The sequence below is a fragment of the Excalfactoria chinensis genome, chromosome 1 (genome assembly GCF_039878825.1).
Source record: "Excalfactoria chinensis isolate bCotChi1 chromosome 1, bCotChi1.hap2, whole genome shotgun sequence".
Taxonomy (NCBI): domain Eukaryota; kingdom Metazoa; phylum Chordata; class Aves; order Galliformes; family Phasianidae; genus Excalfactoria; species Excalfactoria chinensis.
The window spans coordinates 52,122,860-52,138,314 of record NC_092825.1 but is presented as its reverse complement, the minus strand read 5'-3'; the positions used below and the strand labels follow the sequence as shown (position 1 = coordinate 52,138,314).

The following is a 15,455-nucleotide window of genomic DNA, read 5'->3' as shown; positions in this document are numbered from 1 at the left end:
CTGGGGTGACAAATGAAGAGAGTGCTTTGGCCCATTGAAGATGCTAGGAGCTTGGACAATGCTTACACACTAATACCAAACAGCTCATTTTATCTGATTACATACTGAACACTTGCTGGCTCCCACCCCTCCCCGATGCCAGCACCCTGCCCACCCCCTTACACTTTCCCCTAAAGGACACAGGTTGCTTTCTTATGTGCAGTGTACCGTGAAATGGTAATCTAAAGCAGGAGCGTGTCTAAAAAACAATTGAACTTCACACAAAACAATTGTCCTCTTTCTCTTCTCCTTCCCAAAAAGACATCTTTAATGTTTGAACACCGCAACAACAAAGTGTTCCTTGATAAAACAGGAGGAATGTGAGCAGTGATTTATGCTTTTCTTTCCCATATCTCCCTCCGATATCACTGAGACAAGGAAATAATTCCTCTGTCCACTTTTTCTTTTTATATTTAAGAATTTTCTCCAGTCCCTTTATCATATACTCATCCCCCCTCTCCATTTTATTTTATTTTATTTTATTTTATTTTATTTTATTTTATTTTATTTTATTATTTTATTTTATTTTATTTTATTTTATTTTATTTTATTTTATTATTTTATTTTATTTTATTTTATTTTATTTTATTTTATTTTATTTTATTTTATTTTATTTTATTTTATTTTATTTTATTTTTTTTATGAGATCATTAATACATTTCTAAAGGGTATCCTAAAGGCTTTGGAGGGAAAGGCCTATCTAGGCCTTGGGTCACTTATTAAGCTGCACCACTACCACATTCTACCCCAGGATAGTATGCTTGAAGCCAGCATATGCTGAGCCTCTGAAGACCAGATTGCTCAGGCTCTTTTGGGTAAGTCATGAAGGTGATATGATGGACCCTAGGAAATGTGCTCAATTAAAAGGTGCTGAGAAAATTAAGAAAACTGTGGGTAACTTTGTAAGTCTTCTCCTCTAAAACTCACAAAGTACTTCAAGGTGAATAACCACAATGGAAAATTATATAAAAAATAAAAGCAGTCCTCAATGTGTCTCTAGTGTACCAACAGTAGGAAGAAAAGATGTAAATACCAATAATATCAATAAAGAGAAAGCAGGAATTTTCCATATATAGTCCTTTGGTGTAATTAATCAAAGAAAAACAAATTGCTATTCTGAACTCACAGATGTAATGAAATCATAGGATGATTCTGAAGTGCTTTTCATTGCAATAATAGCTCATGAGTGCATCAAAAAGCAGACAAAAAAGTTAGACATCAGTCAACCTGGAAAACTGTTTTGAAGAGTTCTGACACAAAATTGAGCAGTTCTTTGGTTCTTTACTAAAAGAACACCGAGCAAATGCTAGAGCAACAAGGAAAGCTAATGTTGTGCCACTGTTTAAAAAGGGTAAATGGCACGACCCAGGTAATTATAGACCTGTCAGCTTGACATCAAACCCAGGCAAAACAGTGCAGCAGCTGATAAGGGATTTGATTAATAAAGAATGGAAGGAGGGAAATATAATTAATGCCAGTCAACACAGGTTTATGAAAATAGATCTTGTCAAGCTTACTTGATTTCTCTTTTTTGGATAAGATTACTGGTTTGGTTGATATAGGTAGTAGATTTGGACTTCAACTGCATATTTCACTTAGTATCACATCAAATTTTGATTAAGAAACCAGAATGACACAGAAGTAACTTGGCACCTATTCAGTGGGTTTAAAACTGGCTGACAGTCTAAAAATGTAATTACTAATGAAGAATATTTATTGAGCCATATCTTGGCCCACACCTATTTAACGACTTTGTCAATGATGCAGAAGAAAAACTCATCACTAAGGAAGATCACAGAGGGCCACTTGCTTGGGAGGATGATAAATTATTAAGCAGCTTTGATGCTGATCTCAAGTAATCTGGATAGTTTAGCTGGCTGAACACAGGAAAGCAGTATGTGCTTTGAAGTGACTAGATTTAAGGACTTCCTAATTCAAAGATCCATGGGTCATAATGCACAGTCGGCTGAACATGAACACATGAACTTTCAGCTTAATACCATGACCAATAGCTCTAATACAATTTCACATGAATAAATAGGAGAATATGAATGAGGCCTAGATTTGTTACTTCTGGCTAGAAGTAGAGTCAATGGAGATGCTCTTAAGGTCTGTCTTCCTGACCAAATACACCGAACAGACTTAAACTCTACACTGAGTACTCAGGTGGTATGGAAGGCAGTGCTACCAGGATGGCATCTGATCCCTATTTCACTTATCAGCCCACTCACCCAGCTAGCATTATATCTACCTGGAGCTTCACAAGTTAGCTAAAATATCCACAACACGACCACATCACCTCCATTTGTGTTGTTCCAGAGGTTGTTCGTGAGAAACTGCACATGATCCTACTGTGGTTTTCTCCTTCCCAAGATTCTAAAACTCCATGGCCTGGGTTTCCTCTTGTTCCCAAGAGGAGATCTGTGCTCTTTTCTTCATGTGGATGATGTATATAATCTGTTGATGTCATTATAAATTTGCCAAAGTTTGTCAAAAGCAGAACTTGTGCGAGTAGTTCGTTAGCTAAGTGGTCCAACAAGAATAGAGACTATTCTAGATTAGCCTGACTAGATTAGTCTGAAGTCACATTAAAGCACTGTTGTGTAGGTGATAGTCCAGGTGAAGGAACATTTTTACAGAGGAAGCCCTTGAAAGTTAGCAGCATTCAAATAGCTTATATGCTATATCAATGCCATCATCACAGAAAAGATGTCTTGTTCCATCTTCTTAGTTCACTTGAGAAGGGGTGAGAGAAGATCCATGCCACACAAAGTAGAGTGATGCTCTCTTTGCTGTATCATCCCTGGGAGTTTCTTTTTATGGTGTTGAGTTACGATAAGATCAGAAATACTCTTAAAAACATCCATCTAAGTTAGAAAGCTAACCCAAAGGACTCCATTTACAGAGTAGAGCGAAGATTAGGACATTCACCGTTATCCACCATTTTCACAAAAGCAGGTGAGCAAGTGAAAAATATCTGAGATGACCATTTGGGATTTACGGCTCAGATCAAACCGCATAATGGAAAAAATAGACTTACAACACTGCAGAAGTCAAGATGTATTCAACCTGTTATTGTAACTTCCACTTGTTGTCCCAGATGCCTTGGGACAGAGACAGATTAACAAGCACTTACTCATTTTCTGACTTTGCACAGAAAATATAAGTTATTTTGGGGGCTAAGTTTAAGATTTAGTTAGGTACACATCTATTTTAGATATAATACTTAACACTTAAATATTTTATATCCATATTTTTGATATTCAACAAAAATTCAGTCTGTTTTAATGTGGCCTGATGTTCTTTCAGAGGTATTTTAATGCACAGCATTGTTTTTGTTTTAGCAAGTGTTGCTCATTTTGTCAGAAGCAGATGGTGTTTCCTGCATTTTCTTTGTTCCAAAAATAAACAACGTCCAAATGTTCACTGTGGAGATGTGAAAGAGGAAAGATATGATGCATAAATACAGTTTCTCCCTCCTGCTTCCCCTTGCTATTCATCTGGTGAAAGGTATTGCCTCTATCTTGTTTCAAGTCTGCAAAGCCCTGGAACTTGTGCTGATGTTCTACCAGAGAGGACACATGGCTCCAACTGGCATCTCTGCCAGAGCAAAGCTAACAGCTCCTAGGAGGCAACTCAGAGGGCTTTGTAAGAACTTCTTTTTGGCCTACAGAAGGGACATATTTCTTACTAGGCAGTGTTAGCACGTAGCCTTAATTAGGACACATCAGGCTCCCTCTGTAGTTAATAGAGGGAAGTAGGATTTTCCAGGCAGACAGAAGTTCTGTGTTCCAAACTGCCAGTTAAAAAAGTCACTGTTGACTAAATAAACAGCCTGTGAAAACTCACTTCCAACTTACAAGTTCATGAGCAAATGAAGCCTCCACTCCAACCTTCTTCCATGGGCAGGAACAGCAGTGCAGTGGCTACACAAGGTTGTAAGGGTCAAATGCTCCTGGAAGGATAACTGGTTTCCAGGGCTGGGCTCCACCAGAAGGAGGTAAATGTGCTGGGGGTGAGAGGGGAGATGCAGCCTGACTCATATCTAGGAGCTCAGGGCAGAATGTAGGAGCAGCAAGGAGCCAGCTCTGTATTCATATCAACCTCTTCATTAAACTAAGGACACATCTTTATAGAAAACATTTCTGCCTGAGCAGAAAAAGACCCATCAGCCCTCTTCTCAGAGAGGTAAGCTCTGTGCAGCCACACATCTCCACAGCCAATGTTTGCTCTCCTCAGTGTGAGGCAGTTAGGCCTGGGAGCACCAACAAGGTGAACCCTGGCAACAAGGAGCTATACTGTGTCATCTATGTGCACCTGAATATAGCAGTGTTGGGCCATTCCTTGATGCCTGCACCTGTGCTGAGGTAGTTCATGCCAAGTCCCAGCTTCTACTCCACCAGGAACCTCCCTGCAATGAGGTCTTGAGGTCCAGCTGCCTGGTTTTGATGGGACAATTAGAAACTGTTAATTTGGCCAAACTACCTAGCAGCACATCTTTAAATCCTATGTTAGATAAAGGCCTTGCAATAATTCCTGAGGGCGTCTACCATCCAGAAGACAAACTCAGCAAGGACCTTGAAACAGCAGCCAGCGAGCAATGTCAGGAGAGGAATATGTGGGATCTGGGAATATATTTTTCTGAATAAAGTATTATAAAAAGATAACCACTGCAGGGTGCCCTATTATGTTTTTTAAATATTCCACGTTTGCTTAATGTTTATCCAAAAAAGCTAATTATACTTGTCACTTAATATAAATTGCCGGATAAATAAACACAGAAATAGGAGGTTAGTGACTGCTATGCTTTCTTATAAATGCTGTCTGAAGGTTCATTATGCTAAGCACAAAAGAGAAGGGAACTTCTTACAATGCACTTATTAAAGGCACATTTTCTACAGAAATGATTGTAGCATGATTGTACAATAGCATATAATTTGCTTTGTTGGCATTTTCAGCATGAATCTTGAAGACAGCAGGCATGGATGGGAAAAGTGGCTGCAGGGCTGCTGCTTGCACTATTAGGAGCTGTCAGCAGTGATTCAGAGGAGGGTGTCCCTGCCCAGACGAGGAGTGCTGGCAGACCATACAGATGACAATGGGGCAAGAAACCCCACAGCTCATTTGCACATATGCCTATCTCTGCGGTAGTTTTGATGCTGACACCTCAAAAGACTTACATGACAAAGCTATGATCGCTAACAGAAGAACATGCTGTTGCAGTTCACTAGCCCCGCAGATGGGATCCAAGCTAGGCATTGACATGCAGCTGTACTTCTGTCAAGAAAGCCAAACATAACACAAGGAGTTATGCTACATTAATGCCCTTCTGCTGGCTTAATGCCACCTGAAAGAGGACTGACAAGGAAAAAAAGTTAGAGTGGTCCAGATGAATACCACTCACCTGGCATGTAACTTGCAGGTATGAAGTTGATCAACACAGGCCATGGCTTTGCTCCATGGCCATGGCATTTCTGATGCAGCAGGAAGTGGCCTTGAGCCAACGATAAAGTAATATCCACCCACAACACTTGGAGGGACTTTCCTGAGAAAAGAAGTAGCAAATCTCAGGAGGGTTAGGGTTGTTCTTTGTTCTTTACAAATACAGACAAGTAAAGGGAACAGCTACAAGAAGAGGTGAATATAAGGATGGTACACCTGAAATTGCCTGTTAAAATACTTACTGGGCTTAAAGAAGATACACAAACAAATATGAGTTTGCCTTCACTAACTTTAACATCCTACAGGCCAAAGCTGCTGTTTTCTTTGCATGCCAACCTGTCCCTGACACAAGTAGTGAGGAAGCTGGGCCACCGAAGCAAGGAGAGTAGGGACTGCTCTGGGCAGACTGCATTTTCATGCCTGGCCATGGCCAGGCTGCAGGTCACTGGGTAGATTGAAACACTCACAAAAGAAATGTGTCTTTTACCTTTCTAGCCTTTTGAGAGACATTTATTTGCCACTAGTTCCAGTCTGATGGACGTTTTAACTTTTTCTAACTCTTCCTAGGAGTTGTGTATTAGTTTGCACTGCTTTTGAAACTAAGCTGTTATCCTGAAAGGGCAGGAAGTGGGGATTAAGTCCATTAGACAGTGTTTGAACAACTCTCTTTTCACTGTGTGTTGTCACTATGCAGCCTGCCAGCGCATTTCTGCCTTTTCCAGGAACTGGCACTGCAGGATGGAGTGTGGATGGCTGAAGACCAGGCATCTGTACTGACTTTCATAGGTACCACACTGGGAGAATCAAGGAGGGAAACTAAAATAGAGAAGGAAGAAATGTCCCTGGCACCATTCTCTCTGCAAGTGTTACATACAGGACCTGGGTTCTGAAGAAGCTCTCTCCTGCCTGTCGGATATAGAAGCAAAGAACTGTATTAGACTGCAAAATGTGACAACCTAATTGTCATGAAGGGTACTATTATTGTCTGCTTAATATGCTTTACAGTCACGATGAACAGGGAAGGCTGGCTGACAAGTGTAGTATGATGTATCTAATGGCTCAATACTACCATGATGGGTCCATAAAAGGAATGTAATTTCACAGTTTAAGGGAAATACAGATCATGCAATCGTCACTTGAAGTCCAGTGATTCCAGCAATCTGGACAAGTAATTCTGGTTTAGGACATTCTGGTGGGTCAGCATTTTGCTTTATTTGACAATGACGAATTTAAATCTGGAACCTAACACTGGAGACTGTAAAGACAAAATGCTAACTGCACAGGGATGTCAGCAAGGGTGTTTTTAGTTCTAACGAGATGAAATAGCATATCTGAAAACATTACACAGCAGGACAATTTATACTACACATGAAAAAAATCATAACTTTATGTTGCAGGCACAAATTCAGGTTATCATAGGTGCAGATTCAGGATTTCTTCTAGGCAATCACACACAACAACCCAATTATTTCATACACACAATTATTTCATTAGTTTAAAAGGAAGACTTGCTTATATTTTGAGTATAGTACATAGTTCTGAAAACAGACTCTCTATTTTCTTTCTAGAACGCTGAAATATATTTTTGTACAGAGAACATGATCTTCAGAAATGTGTTCCTGTTTCTAGCATAGGCTGCAGACAAAAGGGTGTGTCTGCCCTGTTTCCATTTGATCTCTTGAAAGATTTAAGACAAGCTTAGATGTAAAAACTCACCACTTGGGGAGTTGGAGATGACCGTATTTTAAGTACTCTCACAACACAGATCTGAGCCTTTTGGGGTTTTGAATCAAGCTGTGCTTCTTTCTCCTCTTCTTCCTGTTGTTGGTTTGCTTCTTGGGGATTTCTCTGATCAAGGCTGGGACATCTTCCCAAGCCTACAAGAAGAGACTCCCGTAGGCCTTCTAGAGAGGTCAGAAATCTCATCCTTTGTGCAAAATCTGTCTTTTTCTCCACAAGAATCTTCAATTGGTTCTTCCAACACTAGAAGATAAAAGGTAATTCATATGTAAGGGAATGGAAAGTAAGAATTACATCAAATCAGAGAGGAATAAAAAAAAGACCACAGACTAAGTGTGTATTTTTATTTATTTATTTATTTATTTGCCCTTCCAAGGTGAACAGTTAAGAAATATACCATGTTGTAGTTCAAAGCATATTTTTTTCCTAGCTCTGTTGTCAAGTAAAATGGTGCTTACCTCTGTTTTCCAGTGTTGGCAGTGTTCTCATTTCATTGTCCAATTAGAAACCTTGCCAAAATACCGTGGTCTATGTTATTGGAATAATAAATGTGATGATATTTCTCCTGCAAAATACAGACAATTATGATGTTTGTAACTGTGTGGGAAGCATGGGCTTTGGTGGGCAATTTTGATAAGCATAGAATGCCACTGGACATCTAATCCTGTTAAATTTATGCAATTATTTATTTCAGTGGGATGATTCCTGTGAACAGAGGGAGCAGGATTTGGCTCTGGCTATGGATAAGTGAAGAGGACACCAAAGCGTAAAATGGCAGCTTAGAATGACAGAGAAGTTCCTAACCCTGGGGAGCCCATTTACACCAGCCAGCACAGTTCAGACAAAGCACTAAGGGGGGGACACGGTTGCTTTCTGAAAAGAAAAAAGAAAGAAAACTGACCCTAAAAGAAAAATCCATAATCAGGAGGACCATCAATAGAGGAGATTTCCAGTTGGTGTGGTACCTTCTTTCGACCAAAATTCCCTACATTTGTTGCTACTAATCCAGCTGGCCTGGCTTGGATTTGTAAGCACCAGATGCATTGCAATCAACTATAGATGTTCTAAAGAAAATCAAATAAAGGCTTTTTTAAAAATAATACATAGCATTCTTGCAGATGGAGGAAGATGACAATCCGTCACAAAATTAATAAAATTACTTCCTCTCCTTCCAAAATATTTAAGACATCTGAATCAAGCTGCCTTTAGTTTGTATACATATCAGATTATAGAAGATCTGCCTCTTTATAAATTTTTTTAAAGGATGGCAGCCTTAGTTCAATAGAGTTAGTGAGGCAATCCTTTAAGCTGTGTCAAAATGCCAGTTATCCTCAGATGTCACCCAGATTTGAATAATTTAGGAAGAGACAAAACCACAGAAAGGAGGAATCATCCTTTGACTACTTTTGCTTTTGACACGGCTGCCTCCCTCTCCCTTTTACCAAAGCATCTTCGTCTCTCTATCAGCCATGACAAGTGCCAATCAAACCTTCTGTTTCTAAGGTTCTAGGGGAAAATGAAACATGAAACATTTTCTAACAATCACTGACCAAAGATCCACTATTAGTGTGTGGTCTGGGGGAAGCCAGCCTTTTCCTTTTTCATTTCTAATCTCTGACCCACTGTTTACCTCTTCCTTCTTATATACTTTAATCTCTGTGTTGCTCCAAAGGATCCTAAACAAATTGTAGGTCAGCATGGATTAGGCTGCTTTGTTACCAATGATTAATACATTTACTTTCGCTTTAACATCTTCAGCAACAGCTGAATGTCAAAAAGATCCAGCAAGAGTTTGTTTAATCTCAACAAAAACTATACCCACATCTTCTCACAATTGCATTGTCAGCCTCAGCATAAAGAACTGGAACACAATAGGAGACAGTGACCATGGACCTGCATTGTTAACATGTATTTTCAGAGACATTATTCTAGTAATTCAGTATGAGCACAATCAGATTCACAGTAACCTTCATTAGATCAGGACAAAAAGTTAAGCTCCAGATATTTTCCTAAGAGTCTATATTCTGCTCAGATTTGCTCAGCAGTTCCACTGTACTTAGAAACAGTGTATGCAGCTTGACAGTTGTGGGAATATTTTCAGTATAAAAATTACATTAAAAATTGACAATGATGTAAATCTATGGATCAGAAAAAAATAAGGAAGTTATTGGACATGTTGGACTAATTTCAAAAGTAAGGCTCAGATAGCCCTCTTTAAAGCATCTTAGATGTTTCTAGACTCAGGGAAGCTTTCATAGAATCGCAGAATGTCTTGGGTTGAATGGAAATTCAAGGATCAATAAGTTCCAATTCCCTTACCACAGGCTAGATCTACCACAGTATTAGATCAGGCTGCTCAGGGCCCCATCCAGCCTGGCCTTAAACACCGCCAGAGATGGTACATCCACACCTCTCTAGACAATGTTAGTTTCTTAAATTAGTATTGCATCTGCCCTGTCTTTGTAAGTCTATTGGTGTGATTTATACATATGGGGCTGTTGTTCCATCTTATCTTTTCACATGAAGTTCAAAATTTGTGCCATCAATTTCAAAGTAACTTTACCACTCGACTCTTTTTTTTCTCTCACCTGCCATTGCTTGATGTCTCCCAGGCACCACCAGCACCTGGCCTCTATTCATCCACATCTCTGACAATGAGCATCATGGTTCTCCCAAAAATAGTCAGTGTTGTTATAAACCCACAGTTTATTGAGGAAATCGGTAGCACTTACTGTCTTATATACAAGCTTATCCATTTTAATGAGAATGTAAACATAGTATACAAAAGTTAAGAAGGCTTTAAGGAAGCAATCTTCAGCTTACCTGTACCATCCCAAGTCTTAGAAGCAATTGCTCAGTAAAACAAAGGTCCCAGCTCTCTGGATTGGATTCAGTTTCACTCAAATCTGTCAGAAGGCATTGCTATAAATAAGTCTAAAGAAAGGCAAAGAGGTTTTTATCAGATTCCAATTATTAGCATGTTTATATGCATAAGTCATCAATCCCTTATTTTACCACAGTCCATCACAATCCATTGAGAACAGATACCTAAATTCAATTGACAACTCTGAAAAAAAATCTTAAAAATAATAAAATTATATATATATATATATGCTATATGAAAACAGCAGCAAATGCCATCATCTGCAAAATAAACTGTACATTTCAGGGAAATAAAATGGTAATCTGCATTGTGGTTTTCTGACAGGGCACCTTAGAGAACCTGGTGTTCAGATAATAGTTGACTGATTGGTCTTAATCCAAAGAATAAGAAGGGTGTAAAGACCACCTGTAAAGTTTGAGATAATATGAGCAGTGTGTTTGCTGAACCGCAGCACTGCACATACATACGTCCTTGCTCCACAGCAAATCAAGGAAGAACAGGTTAATTTAAATCACCTTTAGCAGAGCCTATTCATTCTGCTTCCTAGATTTTGATGGGCTAAAATCTTGCACCTGTTCACCTTCTGCATCTACTCTGAGGAGCATCATCTGCTCTGCATGTGATCCTTCCACATCCTGTGGAAGAAGTAGGAGGAATATAGAAAATTTCATGATGGAAGTACCATTGAATGCTGCAGTGATGAAGGTTACGCTGTCGTTGCTGTGAAACTTCTATGGTTTAGGATTTCCTTTGTCACTGCTTAATGTAATTAACTCCTTGAGAATATTATTTGTCAACTGCAGTCCATAAATAATTGTGGTTGGGTTGGCCCAATTACAGAACATGAGCAGACCTTTCATAAATAAAATACCCCTGATGTCTTCACACTAATTGTTTTGTAACTCTAGCATCGCTTGTCCAGGAGTAGCTGTGCTAAAACACTGTAAATCAGTTTGGCACTTCCATTCACACATTGACAGGCTCTGTGACAAACGGGATCACATTTCTTATCCAGACAGCCCCTGCTAAGCAATCAGTTGGAATAGAGTAATTTGAACAGGTTCACATTAAAAAATATATGATGTTACCCAGAGGAAGCACTCATGCTCCTGCTTCTGTCCCCATTCCTACAACAGTGAATTCGTCTGTTAAGCAGCCAAATGTTCCTCCTGCAGCCAGATTCATTACAAAACTTCAGCAAAGCAAAAGGAAAAGTACACAGTTGACAAAAATAAATAAATAAATAAATAAATAGCTTTTTCTATCCTTGAAGAGGAGAGTTTAACAGCTGACAAGCCTTGGTGCAGCCTCCAGGTCTTCAAAGACAACCAGCAACCAAAAGCGGAGTGTCTCCAGGTGCATATGGGGTATCAGAGTTCTTTATCCACAACTCTCTTTCCTGCTTTCATCCAAGGGAAAAGCAGGGTGTTGACATTTGGAACAACAAAAGAAGAGACTGCACTCTGTTTTGGAAAAGCATCAATAGGTAGGCAAAACTTTCTCAAACACAGAGTTATTCTGCTTTTAATCCCAGGGAACAATAAGGTAAGGTGTACATATAGAAAGAATATCAGTACTTTATTAGGATAAAACACATCAATCTGCTGCCTGCATTAGGAAAGGAAGCTGTGTTGGATGGACAATGATATTTCAAAGTGATGTAATAACTATAACATCAATTTCTTTTTGTTTAATAACTGTATGGAGTTAACTTTTATTTACTGTTATAGCAAAAAGAACACCCCCCTGCTTGAAAGATGAGAAGTTGAACTTCTCCAGTAAGGTAATCTTCTCAGTACGAAGATAGGATATTGGTTGAAAGGAAAATACATCCTTTCATGAGGGGCTTTAAGAGAGTCACCTTATTACCTAGAGTAATTCCCAAATCGGGCAAAGCCATTTATGTCTCTTCTTCTCTCTTCCCCAAGGGAAAGAAAAGCAGGCAGCAAGGAGCACTTTGAAGACTAAACCTTAGCTGCTTCTACTTCCTACTTATCTGGTAACTAGTAAAGCAAACAGCAGTCATTAACTAAAGAAGATTCAGATAATTTTATTCCCAAATGTTTTTTGCAGTATGTTTCAGGAGTAGATAAAGCATTCCTGAGGGTACAAGGAAATTTTATTCCAGTAGGCTGCAAACAAAAGAGCAATAAAATGTAATTTACCTTCTGTGTCACACTGAATCTTGTAGTTATCTCCTGCTAAAGAAGGGATGCTCAAAGCTACATTAGACCCAGTACCATCTTACTGTAAAGAACAAAATCTGTGATGCTGATATTAGTATGGTAAAGTGAAATATGTGGTGCACGAGTACTGCTTCCTTCCTGATGTTTACAAGACTGGGCTATGCAGTTACACCACACCACATGTGAGGACACTCAGTCTGAAGATTCAGTTACACAGGTTGCTCTGGCCAGCAACTAGTCAACAAGAAGCTACACTGGGAACAATCTGTAAAGTTTTATTCAGCTAAATTGCTGAGCACTAAAGGGAACATGAATTAGCTGGAGTATATTTTGACAACCGGAGGGCTCCTACATTTTTTTCCTTAATTAAATAAAAGCAGTAAGCAATGGGTGGCCTCGTTTAGAGTCAGTAAAAGAATAATGTGTAGCTAGCAATGTATTTGACGAATTTCATCCTTATTTTTATGTGAATAACTGTGGACAGACTGTGAATGTATTCAATCTATTAATTACTCAAAGCTAGTCATAAATGCTTTCATCAAATATTTCTAGATTTGCAAATACTTAAAATGTTGTCATTCCATTTGAATATCTTTCTCACAATCTGCATTGTCATTTCAACTGCATCAAAGCCAACCTACATTTTTAAATGTGTATTCATTTGTATGAACCATTTCCTTTGCATATCATTTGCTAAATAGTAGAAATGGTTAGATAAAAGGTCACTGAAGAAAAGGTATAAACTTGTGGTGGTGATTTCTGTCTCTTCTGGTTGAGGTTAAGCCTGCAGTTGCTCACTCATTTTGGAAGTGTATTACTGATAAACATCACAAAGCTCCACCTCACCAAAAAAAGCAGCTAACACTTGACATTTCTGTATCCCAACATACAACTGAAATGATGATTCAGAGATCACTTGAGCTTTCAAAACTGATTTGCAGGTCTGTTTGGGACAGGAAGTCAACACCCTCTCAGATCTTTGCAGAAGACAAGCAAGTAGATGTTTTCAGAGTCCAGATCAAACATGTGGTTCTCACATCAGTGATTCTCACCTTATCTGTCCATGATGGTCAGACTAAGTCATAAACTCTTCTCAGCATGTTTAACAATAACAGGTTACTTGTCACATTCAATAGAGTTCTGATGAATTAGAGGATCCCGGCCTATTTACAGTTTAACGCGGTCTCTTCTTGTTTCAGTTCTTCAGTGCCTGAAACTTCTTACAGATTTTTTTTTAAGTCAACGTTCACACCTTTGAGTGGAAGTTCCCATAGTTCTAGAAACCCACTATTTTCCTCACCCAGCAGATAAACACTTTTAGTCCCTCTGGGATCTACTCAGACATACATATTCCTCCTGTCTTACCTGGGTTCATGCTACTGTAGTAACAGCAGAGATGTTTTGCTGATATCTCAAAAGCAGACTATCGATCATTTTTCCTAATTCCCTTGCAAATGTAATTTCCTTCGTAAGACAATTCTGGTTTTACCTGTACTTGCAAGCTCCACTCATGACACAGAATTTTGGAAAGCATTTTCCTGTTGAACATGGTATGATTAACATAATTTGTATGACAGAGCCAAACCAAATGTCAGGTTGACAAAAATCTCTTACTACAGTTTAACAACTCCTTTATATGCTTTTGATGCGAGGTAAATGTTTCATGCCATTCTCAGGAAGCCAAAGGAACTAAACCTCTCGAGTTCTCCAGCTTCCAGCAAAACAGTAGAACAGTAAATATTTACCTAAATTATATGTCCATGGTAACATACCATCTCCAGAAAAGAATTCATTCAAATTTCCACTCAAAATCCATGATATTTATCAGAACTTTCAAATTGTATCTACTCAAGGAAGGGCCACTACCTTAAGCCTCTTCCCCACTTGTTAGTTGACTCACCTGCAATTCCAGCAACAGAACACTATCTGCTTCAAAGCTGAGCCCCACTTCTCTTCAGTGTGTAGAAAACTGAAATCTGCATGAAAAACCAGGATTAACAGTAGTCAAGTTCTTAGTAAGGAGCCTGTGCCCCTTTTCCCTTTTGAAGCATATAAAATTATTCTCACCATATATTCAGATTTAAGCACAGGGAAAAAGTGTGGATATTATTACAGTGAGAAATCTTGAAGTAGAAACAGCCATAATTTCTTTGGGGTGGTTTGACTTTCTAGTACTCATCCAGGCTTATCTTTTGTCCTCTAACAAATTACCTCTAGGTTGCTTCCCCTCACCTAGTTTTACCTGATTGCCTCAACTTCTAGATGTTGCTGTAATCTCCTCTGTGGGGTTTTTAATGACATTTGAAACACAATTTGGAAAGAAGTGACTTAAACCAAGCTGAGCCTTCCTCACAGAAAACTGAGTGTCGATTGATGCATTTCATGTAAAGAGGGTACATTCTGATAGAATGATCCTGCCTTGCTCATTTTTAGGGTTTTATTTTTTTTCTCCTTAGGAAGAAGCAGTAATCCTTATCACAAAATGATGATCACCTGATCACACGAAACAATTCTGCACTTTAATTGCCACCAGACTGCCTTGATTTGGTTCCCTCATTCATCCCAACTCTATTAGGATGTCAAAATCCATTTCCTTCCAGACTGAATCCAGTTTCAGGTGAGATGTAGCCAATCACATTCCTTCACCTCATCTGGGCACTGAGGGCAAGGCCCCCTGGGACAGACTGCTGGTGGTTGAAGTGTTGCATGGGAAGGCTCTGCCAGCAAACTTGGGGTACTCCTGGCATCTCATGGAAAACTAAAGTTTCTCTTCTGAAGGAAAAGCTGCACACTAGCATGGTTTCTTCCACCGCACCTATCTTTTGAGGCAGATTTCTTAAGTCTTAGTGTTTGCCACCCAGACAACCTAGTTAAACTCAACCTCCACATTCATTCCTGTAAGAAAAATATAATTCCCAAATAAGAAGAATAAGCATGCAGTTCAGGTATGTTACCAGCTTCAAAGCTTATTCTTCAAGTCTGATACGGACCTGGTGGACTTTGGATAAATTATGATCCCTCACAGTAATCACAAAGACAGTAGTTCTCAGCTGTGTGTCACTGATGCCTAAACTAAGAAGTCTGATAATAGAGACCACTCCTTACTGTTCTCCACTGGATATTATGGCCAGGCCTTGCCAGTATCTAAAGCAAGTGCAGTAGAA

At 39.1% G+C, this 15,455-nt stretch overlaps 1 long non-coding RNA gene across 1 annotated transcript; it reads right to left on the bottom strand.

Annotated features, from left to right (window-relative positions):
- Window positions 1-7,385: 7,385 nt before the first annotated feature.
- Window positions 7,386-14,266, bottom strand: LOC140257128 (uncharacterized). Its single transcript, XR_011904997.1, has 4 exons — window positions 14,192-14,266; window positions 10,045-10,155; window positions 7,680-7,786; window positions 7,386-7,464 (listed from the first exon to the last, which is right to left on the bottom strand). It is a non-coding gene; the product is annotated as an uncharacterized lncRNA (long non-coding RNA).
- Window positions 14,267-15,455: the final 1,189 nt, after the last annotated feature.